General features: G+C 42.1%; 1 protein-coding gene across 1 annotated transcript in view; it reads left to right on the top strand.

Moving 5' to 3' along the window:
* Positions 1 to 1,766: 1,766 nt before the first annotated feature.
* The window catches only part of LOC122644062 (transcription factor ABORTED MICROSPORES-like), a 29,240-nt gene continuing 13,493 nt past the window's right edge, over positions 1,767 to 17,513 (top strand). The window contains exons 1-2 of the mRNA XM_043837661.1: positions 1,767 to 1,773; positions 16,193 to 16,202. The gene's annotated coding sequence lies outside the window, so the exon portion shown is untranslated. The remainder of the gene's footprint in view (positions 1,774 to 16,192; positions 16,203 to 17,513) is intronic.

The following is a 17,513-nucleotide window of genomic DNA, read 5'->3' on the forward strand; positions in this document are numbered from 1 at the left end:
AATCTGGTCTTGCCATTTAAGAATTATATTCCAGAATCTAATTTTCTTATCTGATTTGGGCTAAAATCTAGGTACTTGGATCTGATGATTCATGGTTATCCTCATCTCTGTACATCATTTTTGTGAGTCATTTAGTTCATCAGGTAACCCTCACAAAGGGCCATTTTTGACATAAATCCGATTATAAATGTTTACCAATCTGGTTTCAGGGCCCAGATTAGGCCCATGAATTCATTTGAAATAATTATATTGATTGGTTCTCAATCTGATTTCAAGGTCCATCCTAGATCATTTAAAATTGTTTTGGGTTTTATACTAATCTGATTAGATTAGAATAACATTCCTGGATTATATGGAGCGTACGATATTGATTTTCAATCCGGAACTGAACCCATTATTATTGCATCATTTTGATATGGTCCATGATTAATGATTCTGAATTCATGGGCCTAATAAATCTGGGCACCAGGCCCATAATTGAGTGATTGGAATCCTATGATTTAGACCTTAATCTTTTAGGATGGAATGCCAAATAGAAAAAATAGATCACCCTAGGTCAAAATGTTCAAATCAAGTGATCAGATTTAACTCAATTTGGACTCTAATGTGAATTTGGTTACATCAATTAGACCCAAATCTGGCTTTAAATCATGCCCATATCGTAATACAATATCTGGGCCAAGCTTCAGATTATACCAGACCCACATCATGATGTGAGTATTGATCCATTCCGAGTGTTGACTTATATGGTGATCCTGTCATGACATGTGAATTTGAGTCCATCAAAGGCCCACTAAGATTCTTGATCCAGTTTTGATTTATTCATTATTCAGATTTGATGGTCATGTCATCCTCTCAATACTTGGATAATTAGATTTTCCTCCACCTATTTGGGTCAAGGCCCGTTTGGGCCCATCACTTCTTATTTTGAAAAATACTTTCTTTCATCTTGTATTCAAATATCTTCAGTCAAAACCTAAAAAGATTTTGATTTCAAAAACTCTTTTTTTTTATAGCCATTGGTGAATGGTTGAAATCATTCTTGATCTTCGACCCAAATCACTTGGCTTATATCAACCGACCCTATAACATCCTTTTCAACAAGTCATGTCTTGAGTCAGCTCATAGGCCTAGGGATCCCGATTTCCCAAATTATGCATAGGACTTCAATCAAGTCCACCATTTCATTCGAGTCTATATCCAATTTTAGGGTGTGTTTGGTTGCGTAAATCTTTTGGATGTGGTCTGATTGTGGATGGTCATCCACTTGAGTTACCGTCTGTTGAATCGTATTTCTAGAAAATAAATTGTTTGGTTATCATGATTCTGCGATGTGATTCTTCCTGAAAAACTATTTGGTTACCCTGAGTCTGTCAGTTGGATTCACCCTGAATCTATCTGAAAAACTGTTTAGTTACCCTGAATCTGTCAGCTGGATTTACCCTAAATCTACCTAAATACTAAACCTTACATTTAAAAGTATAAGACACATTAACACAAAAAAAATACGATTACCATATTAATGTTCTCAAATAATTAATTAAATCCAATTACCAACCAACCTTATATAACCTAAAATTATTAATATGCCATTGCTCTGTGTGAGTGTGAGCTTCGGTGTAGGGGCAGCAAGGGGTGGGGGTGAGTGTGTGCTCAGGTGTAGGGATAGCAAGGGGTGAGAGTGACTGTGTCAGTGTTGTGTTCAGGTGTAGGGGTAGCAAGGGGTGGGGGTGAGGGTGTGCTCAGGTATGACAACATAGAGGGTATGACTCAGTATGAGTTAATAGCTTTCATTTAAGTAAAACAAAAGTTCAGATTCCCCCAAGCCTCACCCTTTTTTGATAGGTAATCAGTTCACTTCAAAATAAGAAATTAAATAAGAAGCTATTGCTACATGAGAGTCATGATGGAGTCGAACCATCATCTCCTGGGAACAAACCCAGGTGCTCTTCCTTTTGAGCTAAAGACTCACCTACCTACATAAATCATGTCACAAAAACATATAGCAATTGAACAAAAGCGAAAAAAAACATTTGAAGCCAACCCACAGATCCAATATCATTTATTTTCTACTGTTCTTCCTTATTATCTAATTGCCCAACCATACTCAATACCATCACCTTCTCCTGATCATTCTTTTTATTTAATTTAATTTTCTGTTTGGTTCTGCACTAAGAGGCACCTTCTCCCCCACATTCTCATCTTCCTTGTGAGAGATGATGTAATTGGCCTTGGCCTTGGCCTGGGCCTGGGCCTGCTCTTTGTCCTTAATGAATTAGGCTTTTACCTTAAAAGAAAATCATAATATGCCTCAAATCCATCAAGTTTATAAACAAATATAAATAAGAACAGCAGCAAAATATCCACAGGGTCCTACATAACCATGCTACAATCATACCAGTGCAAGTTCATCTACTACAACATAACAATCAGCAATGGATAACGAACAGTGTGAAATGATTTGTGAGCAATTTGACTTGCTATCAGATAGAGCTTGCTGGAGTATGTAGAAATCCAAAGAACATATTACTTTGCAACCCAAAAGTGAGCAAATGGAATCAAAAGCACCTTAGGAGATCCAAGAACATCAATATACACATCTTATGAATCAGGAACCACTGAAAGTTGATAGTTGAGAGGCAGATCAATAAAAATAGAACAGTACAGATATCAATACCAATACATCATATTAGATCCCTTGGCATTGCAAACCCCATAAAATAGAGACACAAGGGATCCAAACTTATTTTCCTGATAATTGATTGGATGCCTAAGAATTTGTTGAACCAAATGATTGATGCTGCCAACCAAATAAACGGGACGACATATTATGTGGACGGACATATTAGACTTAACAGATAAAAATAAACAATTGCAAATAAACCCACCATAAAGCCAAAAGAAGGGACCAATCAGCCCCTAATAAGCTTACAATTACTCAATCATTGGTACTATACTGGCGTGTCTCTCTCCTCCTACTGCAGCCACTGATTGGATTTGATCAAGTGAAGAGGACTAAACTGGAGCCATCTTTCACCTGGTATGGACTGGAAAGATCTTTTCAATTCTGCAGTTGTTCATCAGATCTGATTTGCTTCAACATACTGAATTCTGTTAAATGCTAATTTTCAACTACCAAAGGGTTCTTTTCCATCTTTTTCATGATCTATACATAAAGGCCATTCACCAGCTTTCCAGTCAGGAACAACTCCCAACATCAGCTAGCTAGTAGGAAGTAGTACACAAACTAGAATTAAAGGACAGCAAGCAAGGAGAGAGAGAGAGAGAGAAGCACAGGATGAACAACAGAAAATAGATATCACAGAGTATGAGGACCAAACTGCTCTGCTCTGTTGGCATAGCTAAAATAGGTTTCATCACCGTATCACAAGGCTCTAATGCCATAATTACTACAACATGCATGAAGCATTTCTTCCATCAAGCCCAAAGAGGACAATGTACGTAAATTCCTAAAAAGAAAACAATACTAGCATGAACAGGAACAAGCTCTTAATGCAGGGTACGTCCTAACAAGAAAGGTATTTGGGGGTAGTAGGAGCTGCTGACGAAACAATGAGAGTTTAACACATCAATCACAAAATAAAAATTACGTACAAGCATAAGCTGCTGCCCATGTGTTTTTGAATTAAAATACACAAGCAGCAATCACACAATAGACCTAAAACCTATCCATCGGTCTCTGTATTTGATAAAATTCACTCAAACAAGATAACAAAAAAGAAACTACTGCATCAAATATAATTTCATATCTTAAAGCTGCAAATTTCAGTTTAGAAATAAAACCCATCAAAGAGACCCTATTGAGAAACAAAGTCAAGCGTAGGACAAGAGTAAAATCAACATATAAAACAGAAAGGTTCATAGCAAGCAACCAGAATAGAAAGTGTTTAGTTCATTCCCTATTATAGATTCCTTGGTGTTTGAGCGTATATAAATTTGACTGTGTTTGGGGGTTCAACATAAAAAAAAATTGAGGATTTCAGGGTTTGGGCATATAAAAAAATCCTCAATTTAGGGTTCAACATAAAACAAATAACAAACTTCACAAAAACTAGGGATTTGAGGGTTTGGGGTTCGAAACAGAGATGGAAGAGATGGATGTATCAGATATAGAAAGAATGAGGGAGGCAAAGAGGGCGATATAGCATACCTAGGATGAATGTGTTCCTTGGAGAAGCGATGGAGGAGCTTCGTTCGGAGAAGCAGGTTGGACCGTCTACAGCAATGGAGGAGCTTTTCCTTGGACGAGTATCACGAAGGAGAGTGTGAGCTTGGGACTTGCAGACACAAGGTTCGAGTTCGTTGGAGCTTTGTTCGTGAGGCGATGGAGGTTGGAGGAAGATAGGTTTTGAGTTTGTTAAAGAGAGTAGAGAGAAAGCGAGAGAGTCCGAGAGAGAGAGAACGCAGGTTCAAGCCATGGATGAACAATCGTTGTTTCCCTAGGTCGTGAGAGAGTCGAGAGAGAGGTCGCTATTCATGTTGGATGATGCTATTTATACTAACACTAGAATTTGTAATTCATATCTGAGTTCACCTAAAAAGGTAAACTCAGATATGGATCATGTTTGGTGTAAAAATCAGAATCATGTAATTCTTGTAATCCATTGGAATTAAGCAACCAAACGATTTTATTAATTTAGAATTATGGTCCGACAGAACAATATTTTGTTGATTTTCGCAACCAAACGCACCCTTAGGCTTTCAATTAAGCCAATCAACAACATGTGATTGGGTTCAAACGCGAACCCAATCAATTTTCTTTCTCAAAACATCATTTCTATTGAAGCAGTTTATTTCATCCAGAGTTGGCCTATGCATGAGCTAAATTAATCTAGATTGGAATCATGGTCTATGTCTGTGTCGTCCTGTATTGGCCAATTCAATATCTGGACTTCTCTAGGGCCGAACATTCCTTAATTTACGGATGCAATTAGGGCATTTTCTTATTTTCATTTTGATCTTTAAAAGTGTCTTTTTTCCTCCTCGAGTATACGCCATTGAAAACCAAGCGAATGTGGGGAGCTATAGCCTTCCAATTCAAGGCCATGAGCAATGACGTATAGATTAGTATGTGGGATCGCATTGGGACGTGAGTGTTTGAATTTGGGCACTCAATACCCTTCGATTAATTATCCTAAGACGATTAAGCAGGATTCCGGCTGGCTCATCATCCGGCTTCCATGTTGTGGTGTATATTGATTGTTTGCCTTTATTTTTGATTGTGTAAACTATATGCTTGATCCATTCTTTTATACTTGAATACATAAATTCATTCTTGATTTTTCATTGCTCTATTACCTTAGGATATAAAAACTTAGCAATTTGGTTTAGGACAACACTCTACCTTAGCTATATACCTAGTCTAAGAAAATGACTTATTTAGAAAAATAGTGAGGGTCTAACAATAGCACGGAGATCGACATTGTAGTCAGACAGGGTGGGTGTCTAACACCTTCCGATTGTCAAATTCTTTCCCTTTATAAATCTTACCAAAAGCAATCCTGCATATCAACTTGTCTATGAGAAACACTATCTTCTCAAAGATGTCAACAGGACTAAGCAGAGGTGTAGAATCGTGGGTTTGGAGAGAGATATAATCGGAGAGAGAGAGAGAGAGAGAGAGAGAGAGAGAGAATGACTATTACGCGGAAGATGAGGAATGACTGTCATTTGAGACCAGGGTTCTATTGAAGGCGAAATTCCAATTTGACCCTTGCTTTAAGTACTTGCAAATTGCAATACAAATGAGCGCAGCAGCTTCTTAGCTTTTATTAACGTGTGAAATTATTTTTTGGTTTTTCTCAGGCCAATCATCTTTTTCACTTTAGGGGTATTTTCAGTAACTAAATATAGGCTACAACAGTTTTGTAATCTATGGGAACAATTGTCTCTGTATAATTTGTTTCACTTGTATGACCATGGTTTTAGTGCACGATATCGGAACGGGTATCGGTAACACACAAAACCGATACGATATAGATATGGTATCGATCTGGATCGGTTGTATCAGACAAAATTGCCTTTGAAATTCTTTTAAAATGAGTTTTTTGACCATTTTATCCCTTGTCTATACCATGTTACCGATACGGTATCAGCATAGTATCGATATCAGTGACTAGTAGAACCGATACATCGATGCCGATACTTAGAACCATGTGTATGACTGATCTTAGGGGTTTTTATTCTTCTAATAATTCTAATTAGAATTGTGTTTGGCGCAAATCTGATTTTCTAGAGTAATTATTCTCATATGAAAATTAGGGATGGGATAAATGTGTAAAATTTAACCGACATGTTTGTCTATAAGGGACGTTGGTTTTGGACTGATGGTTGGTACCACTGATTGTAGTGGTGGTTGGGCATGTTGGTCTCGAGTTCGAGACCACTCCTCCCCTATCACCTTCAGTAAGTCCGGTCAAAGATCATCTAGGTGTGTTATAAATAGTAAACCCAACTGTGTGTCTATGAAGGCTATCAACTAAGGCTGAAACAGGGTCGGGTTGGACTGGGCTTTTTAAAACCCCAGCCCAACCCTGAGTCCGCTTAGCTGGGCCCAGGCCCAACCCGACCCTGACTCAAGATGTTGAAAATCCTACCCTGACCTACCCTCAGGGTTTGGTCGGCTTGACCCTGATTGGCCCTAATCATGGAGTGGGGAAAGAGAGTGATGCATAGAGAGAAAATTATCAAATTTACATAAAGTAACACTACAATAAATTATATTATCACTTATTATCTTCATATATAATATATTATATAACAAAATAGGTGTGACATTTAAAGTTTATAATGTATATCAATATATATTTTACAGTATAACTTAAAACAGGGTCGGGCTGAGCCGAGATGGACAAGGCTCAGCCCAAGGCCTTGACCCTGGCCCAACCTAATCCTGACTCGAGACCAGAAATTTCTAGCCCTAATCCGCTTTCAAGGTCAGATATCGCACCCCAGGCCTTGTTCGGGCTTAGGGAGAGCCAGGGCGGATTCGGGCAGACAGGGCCAAGCTTGCATCCCAAGTATCAACTAGCATTTTTAGATAGGGCCTTTGCTATGTCAACTTTCTTTTGCCAATCAATAGAAACAATCCTTCATCTTTACCCTATACAGAAAAAAGAAAAGGTTAAAACTATATGTTTACACATATTCTGTGCTTTTAGCATAAAATAATGATCAAATTTGGACTTTAGAAATAAAGATATGTGCAAAGAACATTTCAAAGCGGGAAACGATTAATGACTGAGCCTTCAGAACAAAAGCCCACGAGCAGCATGAGAGTCACGATTAATGAGAGAACTTTCAGACCAAACAGCCCACGAGCAGCACGAGAGTTACTAGTGAATATCGATGGGTTCTCTTATCTCTTTTTTCGCTAAAGATCAGCAAAATTGTATTAAGAGTATAAAATAATAGTATAAAGAATGGCTGAAATAGAACTCAAAGACAAACCAATGCTCCAAAGAACACTGGCCATCTTACAAAAGAAGTATTATTTAAATCTGTAATTTGGTCTGCCAAGAGCTTCCCAGTTAATAGAATTAACAATGAAAGTAGGCGCAGTACTCCAAGTTTCTGTTATCTTTCTTTTGGCAGCCTAGTTTGCAAGAGCGTCATGTCACGGTCCTAGATCTTACTAAGCAACCGCGCCGGCACTTAGCACTCACTCTAGCACTAAGTCAGCCTTTCACCAACTCTAGCAAGGGACTTGGGAAGAGAACTTAGAGGACACTAGAGAGACTTTGAAAGAATGCACTTGAATTGCTTGAAAGCTTTTAGTACAAGACTTGATAGCTTGCTTGCTTGATTCCTTGGCCAAATGAGGCCACCTCTATTTATAGGCAACCAAGCCTATAATGAATGGCTATGATATTTACATGTGTCCTCCATCCAACGGTGGAGAACCTTCTAGAATAGAGTCTAGAATAATCCTAGATATTTACAAGAATGCTCTAGAAGCTTGCTAGATCTTTCCTAGCTTCTAGAGGTTCTTCAATACTTCTAGAATGAGTCTAGCCTCTTCCAAGTATGGAGAGTTCTAGACCTTGGTTCTTCCTTGGCCCAAGGTCCATGTCAAGGGCCTTGCAAGTCTTAGCCTTGGGCCATAATTAGGCGGGTCGTGACATTCTCCCCCACCTAAGTTGGCGACGTCCTCGCGCGTCCTCCTCGTGGAACCTTCGTATTTGCTCCCGAAACGCCATAGAGAGTCCGCATGTTCCCAACTTGCTTCGCTCTCCGGTAGCTCTTTCCACTTGACTAAGTACTCCCTACTAGGAGGTACTCCTCGCTCCGCACAACTCGGTCCGCGATCATGTACTCACCTCCTTATCGTAGGAAGTTGTGACACTCATTGGTGCCCTCGTGACGTTCCACGACTTGGGTCTTCCATGTCTCCATGATAAGGCTTTAGCATGCTTGCATGAAAGACCGGATGGATCTTGAGCTTAGGAGGTAGGCTCACCTCATAAGACACCTTGCCTACCTTCCTTGTGATTTCAAATGGGCCTCGACCGACGAACCAGCCCCTTGTGTACCTTCCGTAGGGACTTGAATTGTTGAGGTAGAAGCTTCACAAGTACCATGTCCCCAACTTCAAACCTGGCCGTCCTGTGCTTGTCCGCCCACTTCTTCATCTTCTTAGTGGCTTTGTCTAAGTATGACTTAGCCACATCCACCTTCTCTTGCCACTCCTTGGCAAACTTGAACGCCGATGGGCTCTTCCCTATGTAGCCTGTCATCACCGTATGTGGCGTTAAGGGTTGCGCCCTGTGGCAATCTCAAATGGACTTTGATTGGTTGCCTCGCTCCTTTGGAGATTGTAGGAGAATTGGGCTACATCAAGCAACTTAGCCCAATCTTGTTGGTTAGCACTCACGAAATGCCTCAAGTAAAGCTCCAACAAACGTTGATGCGCTCCGTCTGTCCCATCGGTTTGTGGATGGAAGCTTGTAGAGAAGTGTAGTGCCAACCCCATCAACTTGAACACTCCGTCCAAAACCTCCCCGTGAAGCGAGGATCTCGATCGCCGATGATCGATCGTGGCACACCCAATACTTGACGACGTGCTTCAAGAATAGTCTTGCCGCCTCTTCCGCCGTGCGTCTCTTGGTGCCGCCACAAACGTGCCATACTTAGAAAATCTATCCACAACCACCATGATTGACCCACACCCTCTCGACTTGGGTAGGGCACGATGAAGTCCATGGAGACACTCTCCCATGCTCTCTCGGGTATTGGGAGTGGCTCCAACAATCCCCTAGGTGGTGCTGCTCCACCTTATCTTGTTGGCACACAAGACAAGTCTTCACATAGGCCTCTATGTCATCACGCATCCGAGGCCAATAGTACGCCGCTTCCAACAATGCTCGCGTGCCTGCCGTTCCTGGATGACCAGCCCATTTGGTGTCGTGGCATTCCCGAACCAAATTTCTCCTCAAGTTGTTCCATTTAGGAACATATAGTCTTCTCTTCTTGGCGTAGAGCAAACCATCTTGCTCCCAAAACCTCCGTGTCTTGCCTTCTTTGGCAAGTGCAAGCAAGCTCTTAGCCACCGGGTCATGTTGTAGACCTTCCTTGATCAAGCCCATGAGCTCTCCTTGGTTGGCTAAGGGAAGCTAACTCCGCCTTTCTACTTAGCGCATCAGCCACCTCGTTGGCCTTGCCCGCTTGTACTCAAGACGAAGTCAAATTCCGCCAAGAAGTCTTGCCATCTAGCCTGCTTGGGACTTAGCTTCTTCGGTCCGAAAGTAGCTAGTGGCAACATTGTCCGTCTTCACCACGAACCTCGACCCCAACAAGTAGTGTCGCCATGTTCTTAGGCAATGCACCACCGCGGTCATTTCCTTCTCGTGGACGGTGTATCGCGCTCCGTGTCATTGAGCCTTGCGGCTCTCATATGCAATGGGGTGTCTTTCTTGCATCAATACCCCTCCAATTGCAAAGTCGGATGCATCCGTATGCACCTCGAATGGCTTGCCATAGTCCGCAAGGCAAGCACTGGTTTCTCCATGACGGCCTTCTTCGGATCATCAAGGCATCCTGGCATGAGTCCGACCATTCCCATGCCTTGTTCTTCTTTAGAAGATCGGTGAGTGGAGCTGCCCTCTTTGAATACCCTTGCATGAACCGCCTATAGTAGTTCACCTGGCCAAGAAAAGACCTCGTTCAAGAACCTTTGTAGGTGCCTCCCACTCGTATAGCCTCGCACCTTACTCTCGTCCATCCTTAGTGTTCCACCCCCAATCTTATGCCCTAAGAACATCACCTCCTCTTGGGCAAAAGAACATTTCTCCTTTTAACATATAACGATTGTCTTTCAAGACCTTGAAGACAATCCTCGGATGTTGCACATGTTCCTCTAGGGTGTTACTATAGACCACGATGTCGTCTAAGTACACCACCACGAACTTGTCGAGGTAGGGATGGAAGACCTTGTTCATCAATGTGCAAAATGTGGCTGGTGCATTGGTGAGGCCAAAGGGCATAACCAAGAACTCATATGAGCTATACCGTGTCACACATGTGGTTTTGGCTTCATCTCCTCGCGATGCGGACTTGGTAGTAGCCCGACCGCAAGTCTAGCTTAGTAAAGTACCTTGCCCCACCAAGTCTATCAAATAGATCAGCTATCAAAGGAATGGGGTATTTGTTCTTGATGGTTACCTTGTTTAGCGCCCGATAGTCGATGCATAATCGAAGTGACCCATCATGCTTCCGTTGAAAGAGAAACGGGCGCCATATGGAGCTTTGGACGGGCGGACGAACCCAAGCATCAAGTAAGTCCTTTAGCTGCTTCCTTAGTTCCTCTAACTCGCGCGACATTCGATAAGGTGCCATGGCTGGTGGCTTGGCACCGGGCTCCAACTCGATCGCATGATCCACCTCCTCCTAGGTGGAAGTCTCTTTGCGCTGGTGGCATGACATCCTTGAACTCCTCAAGGACCTTCTCCATTGGCTTGGGCAACACCTTCGTGGGGCTATTCTCCTTTTCCTCAAGTAATGCCGCAAGGTAGGTGTCTTCCCCTTTTGACCCCTTTCTCCAATCGCATAGCCGAGAGTAGCTTGGGGCCTTTTTTGGTCCCTTGCATTGTTGGGACCATGCATGGTGCACCTTCTTCCATGATGCACACGTCTTGATGAATGGCATGGGTATAGCCTTAACCCTCCTTAAGAACTCCATACCCAACACCACTTGAAAATCATCCATAGGCACCACCGACAAGTCTACGGTGCCTTTCCACGCCCCGATGCTCATCTCGACCCTCGAGCGACACCTTCAATGGGACGAGCTTGGGAGTTAACCGCCTTGAGCCATCCTCCCTCCTTGGACACCTTTAGTCCAAGCTTCTTTGCCTCCTCCATTGAGACAAAGTTGTGTGTGGCGCCTGTGTCGACCATAGCTCGCGAGGGCTTCCGTTGATGTGCACCTCCACATACATAAGCCCTTCGAGAGGTAGTGGCCTTGACCTCCGTCGCCTTGGCCTTGATAGCACCCATTGTTGCGAGACCCCACGTGTGCTTCCTCTTCACCCTTCTCCAATAGGGCATTGAGAGCTTTCCTCTTGGGGCAATCCCTAGCCCAGTGTGGCCCGTCACACAAGAAGCACTTGTCCCTTGGAGTGAACTTATCCTTTTGTCGACTTGGCCTTACCCTCCTTACTTGTAGTAGCCTTACTACTTCCTTCCTTGGGAGGGTATTTCTTGGGACCTTTCTCTCCCCCACCATTTCCTCCATTGCTTCTTCTTGGCCTTAGCATTATCTTCTCTCCGAACTCCACCAATGACTCATTGCTGCTATGGCCGAAGCAAGATCTTGCACGCCTCGGCGTTGTAGTTCTTGCGCGGCCCAACCTTGAGACCATCCATGAAGTTGAAGAGAAGTTCTTCATCGGTCATACTAGGGACCTCAAGCATAAGTGTTGAGAATTCCTTGACATAATCCCTAATAGACCCAATGTGTTTCAGCCTTTTAAGGCTCTTTTCTAGCCAAGTAAGCAGCATTTTCGGGTAGAATTGCTTCTTTAATTCCTTCTTGAACTCATCCCAGTGTCTATGGTGCACGTACCTCTTTCTATGTCGGCATGCCTCCTTCGCCACCATAGAGTTGTTGTGTCGGTGAGGTAAAGTGTTGCGGTCCGCACCTTAGTCGCCTCGCCCTCGAGTGCCATCGCCTCGAAGTACCTCTCCATGTGCCACACAAAGTTGTCGACTTCCGCGCATCTCTCTTCCCATCAAATGGCTTGGGCTTTGGTACCTCCACCCTAGGTACCTCACGCGAGGTAGTGGCTCCCAGCCGCCGCCCTCCTACACATTGCCCAATCCGCTTGTACCTCATCGATGCGAGCATCCATCTTGGCCAATGCTTCCCATACTAGAGCCTTGAAGCTCGCAAACTCTTCCCTGTTGGGCGTGCATTATGGTGTTGAGAGTGGTTTGTAGGGACTCCTCGAGCTCCCCATTTGGCCCACTAGCTCCTCCTCGAGCTCCATCATGTGGCCTTCGAGCTCCTCCCCACTTTGCTCCACAACATCGAGGCGCTCCTTCACCTCGGCCGTGCTAGCTCCACCCGAGCTAGGCGTGGCTCCATAGCTCCACTAACGTCCACAGACTTGTCCTCGCCTCTTCGCCTCTCCTTGGTGGGAATGGCCTCCTCCCACGGGCTTGCTCACTCACCATCATGTCTAGCACTTCCGATTCGTTAGCCATGATGTCGAATCTACAAGTATCTTCCTCGCAACAAGCTTTGATACCACACTTGTCACGGCCCTAGATCTTACTAGCAACCCGCCAGACTTAGCACTCACTCTAGCACTAAGTCAGCCTTTCACCAACTCTAGCAAGGGACTGGGAAGAGAACTTAGAGAACACTAGAGAGACTTTGAAAGAATGCACTTGAATTGCTTGAAAGCTTTTAGTACAAGACTTGATAGCTTGCTTGCTTGATTCTCGCAAATGAGGCCACCTCTATTTATAGGCAACCAAGCCTATAATGAATGGCTATGATATTTACATGTGTCCTCCATCCAACGGTGGAGAACCTTCTAGAATAGAGTCTAGAATAATCCTAGATATTTACAAGAATGCTCTAGAAGCTTGCTAGATCTTTCCTAGCTTCTAGAGGTTCTTCAATACTTCTAGAATGAGTCTAGCCTCTTCCAAGATGGAGAGTTCTAGACCTTGGTTCTTCCTTGGCCCAAGGTCCATGTCAAGGGGCCTTGCAAGTCTTAGCCTTGGGCCATAATTAGGCGGGTCGTGGTACCGGCGAATTGGCTTCTTTGAAACAGTGAGTGATCGCTTCTCTGAAACAGTGAGTGATCCGCCATTGAATGGAATCCAAGAAATTCTTGAAACAGTGGCGTCTCTTATCTCTATATCTATTTAGGAAGAAAGTTCTCATTGGGGGAGTGTATCGCCAGATCAGGATCATCTCCAGGGAGCCCAGCACCTAGGGTGCTGCCAGGGGGATCTAGCGGTCGAGTTGTGCCGCACACATCTCGGCACACACCTAGGGATTTGTGCAGCACAGCCCAATGGTTGGCAGCACCCTGGGCATGTTGGGCTCCTTGGAGACGAGCTAAATTCGTGTATCGCCCACGCTTAGACAAAGAAGGGTGGAAATGACTGTTTCATCCCATGAAAGGCGAAAATCCCAGCCCATGATGCCAATGTGTGTGCTCTCATTGGCCCCCACGTGCACACAGGGGCCACGCTCCTTCACAAAGAACACTGACTTGTCTATTTATATAATACAATCTCTCTCTCTTTCTCTCTCATGAAATGATCTTATTGCCCTTTAATGTATGATACTGTTAACTGCACCTCATTGGTGCATTCCTCTATGCTGCCTCCCACAAAACAAATAAGGGGGAGAGTCCCGTGCAGTCAACACGAGTTGATGTCTCTCGCCACACCAATTGGGGCATAGAAAATGGTTTCATTAAGAGAAACGTTCACATGAGAAGGGAGGTAAGAGAAAGAATGTCAAAGAGGAGAGAGGGTGTGGGAAATGATCCTCACACAAATGGCATAAATGGACCTTCATGCATATATGGCCACTTATAAGCATGATCTAGATCTACCATGTGGTAGATTAAATCTGGCTTAAATTTACCAAAACAAAAAAAGTGGCTTAAATTTGGTAGATAGGTTACGCCTAGGTTTCTTATTCAAATGTCAAGTTTCAACTTTGTTAAGAGGTATATGATTGAATTTGGGTATGAAATTTTACATGTAATCTATCTTGACCATTTCCTATCTATCTAATGATTCGAAATTACAATATCATCTTATCATATGGAAAAATTAGGGATTTCTTTGAGATAAGTCTCTTTACATAATTACACGTGATCTGTTTTTTTTTTTGGTCTATCCTAATCTAACCTACAAAGAGAAGGTTAAGACATGCAAATAGAAACCTACAACTACCAGTGGGAGGGGAGAGGGATTCGATTCCTCTCCTGTGAGCCCAGCATCTAGCGGGTGCCCAGTGAGGTATCCAATGGCTGGGCTGCTGGGCATGTGCAGGGATGTGTGCTGCTTGGTCTAGTCCACCATGATGGTGCTAACTGTATCTTATCATGCCAATTCTAATTTCTTTACTAGACTTCATGTTGCTTAGGGTTTTATAGTTAGCTTGGCCGAGTAAGTAGTGGTGTTGAAGGTAGGAAGAATAAATACACATATTGGGCTTTGCATCTGGATTCTTGGGTCGATAGATTTGGCTACAAAAATTGGTTTTGAGAAAGTAGTGATTCTTGATGATGAAAATAACATTTTAAAGAACCTTAATGAAAATAATGACCCAAGAAAAATAAAAGAAATCAGGGCCAGAACAATATATCAAAGTCATTAATGTTATCGGTGAAACTTGATTTCAGTCCAGAAAGTGGTTCAGAGGATCTTCAGAGGACCATTTTGGCTTCGGAACGAGCTCGGATGGCCTACAAAGCGGATACATCACTATCAGAGGTTGTGAGTTGTGTAGATATTGTCGAGACTGTTTGAGTTTAAAATAATACCACAAGCATACGGGTCAATCGTAGCTACGAGTCGAACACGAGGAGGTCAATCTTGAATAAATTTTCATTTTTAATTAAGGCGAAGTGTACAACTTACCAAATATGGAAATAACCTATATATGAAAACTACCAATTATGGAAACTAGCAAATATAGAAGCAACTAAATTACCAAAGATAACAAATTAAAAATAGAAACTAGGGCAACCACTAAGGGAATGGATGAATTAAAAGCAAGAAAATCACTTGGGAATAGATTCCACCATGAGAATTAGGGCAGATCAATGACTAGTATATTAGGGCAAAGCATGCATGCGGCCTAGGTCTATAAGATATGCGGCATAGCTCATATATAGCTAACAGATCATATGAAAATAGTGCTCATACAACATACAATGTAAATAAAAAAATACATGAACATAATGGTGTCACAATGGATATGGCTAACGAACATGTATATAGTTCCCCTTGGAATGACATACAAGCTGTGGGCGGTCATCCATTGTAAGTCCAATATTGATCATGTTCATTAATCACATAAATAATGCTAGCCATCAATTCTTCCTTCTCTCATGTTTTTTTACCCACTCCCAAGAGGAGAGGTTTAACTAGCCATGAAAGCAATGAAGAGGGAAGGAAGGATTGATGGAGAAAAAGACATAGAAATTACTAAAACTAAAATTTATAAGAAAAAGAACTTAGCTGATTCGAATAACTTCAATGAAGATGATTCTGTCACTTGAATCCCATCACTTGAAGCCGCATCCAATATTGAAGAACAAATTACCAAAATATATAATGAAAATTACACATATGATCGAAGGGATGGGGAAATAAAAATTAACCTAACAATGATTCTAAAAATTAAAATTACATATGATAACCTAAATACATAGGATCTTAAAAAAAAAAAAACTCAAAAGAAAAGGAAGATGAGAGAATCGGGAACGGGAAGAGAGAGTTATCTAAAACTGAAGAGAAAAAAAAAACGAAGTTAAAAGCTTGATGTTCATCACATGAAAGAAAACTAAGAACAAAGACCAAAAGAAGAGATATAAAAACCCCAAAAACGCTCTTTGGAGAGGAAGGCGCTTGCTGTTCTTATATATGCCCATCGTGTTCTATGTGATGTTCTCTCCACCGTTCTTTTTTTACAAAGGAATAAATTCCCAATTGGAAACAACCACTAAAACCGTGGTTGATTCCCTTCCAATTCGAACTCCCTAAAAATCCATGTGAGAATGAGAGAGAGATATATATATATATTTTTCATCATAAATAACTTCACTATAAATCATTATTGGGTTATATCTTTCTATCCTGAGCTCAGATGGAACCAGCCCGAGAATTAAATTTGCACCATTTTAAATTCCAAATAATATGAGCCCAATATCTAATATTTTTCAAAAGATTTTCAATTTACCAAAATTACCCTTATGCCCCTGTGCTTGATTTTTCTCTCTTCTTCTTCTAAACTCGAATCGGCTCTAATCAAGTGACTTCCAATATTACGCATTGGAAAGCTAATCCGGCTGAATTTTTCAACCTTGTAACTTGGCGTTTGGCGGCCCAATTAGACATGTATTCATCACTTTGACCAAAATGCCCCTAAACCTGAAAAATAACAAAAAGTACCCGAGTAGCTCTGTTCAATGTGGTAAAATACATGCTTTATACCCTAAGATTTCACACATAAATATGCTCATCAGAGACCTTTAAAACGATATGTATTTCGACATATATTTAGTTTTGATCCAACCCTGACTAGTTGGTCATTTTTGGGTTCTAAGGGTATTTCTATACTTTTCTAGGTTAGGGCTTCTCTATATATTGTTCTTTTCTATGGGAGGGTTGGAGTAGAGGGTTTGTAACATTTTCAGAGATAGTGAAACTTGTTCTGTTGCTCGACCGTGGATGTAGCTTCCCATCTTGAGGGTAAACCACGTAAATCCTTTGTGTTGTTTCTTCCTTATTTTGTTTTCTTCTACAAATTGTCACTTCTTGACGTTGTTTCTTAACAATTAGTTATTGAGTGTCTTTTCTATGGACTTTAATCCTCTCCAATTCTCTAATGTGTGTAGTGCGGCAGTTCGGAGTGGAGATGTAAACATCTGGCAGCATGGTCTGATGTGACTATAAAGATCCTCTTGATCACTGAAATGGGATTCGGCTCCTCTCTTTGGAGGACATCACCCAATGAGTGCCACATGAGGCATCCGATGGCTGGACTGTGTCACACACATCTTGGCGTGTGTCCAATCAGCCCATTGGGCGATGCCCTCCAAGGAGAGGAGCCCAATCCACCAAAATGAGCCAATATCTCCCAAAGATCTTGCCTTAGATGTATTCCTCACTCAAAACGGTAAGCATCCCCATTTATCCTCTCAAAATCAAAAACAAAGATGAAAAAACCTTGAACTCGACTGGAAGGAAGAGGGGGTTGAAGATGACTCTCGAGTCTTGATCTCTAAAATGAGCCA

This window comes from Telopea speciosissima, chromosome 10, assembly GCF_018873765.1.
Source record: "Telopea speciosissima isolate NSW1024214 ecotype Mountain lineage chromosome 10, Tspe_v1, whole genome shotgun sequence".
Taxonomy (NCBI): domain Eukaryota; kingdom Viridiplantae; phylum Streptophyta; class Magnoliopsida; order Proteales; family Proteaceae; genus Telopea; species Telopea speciosissima.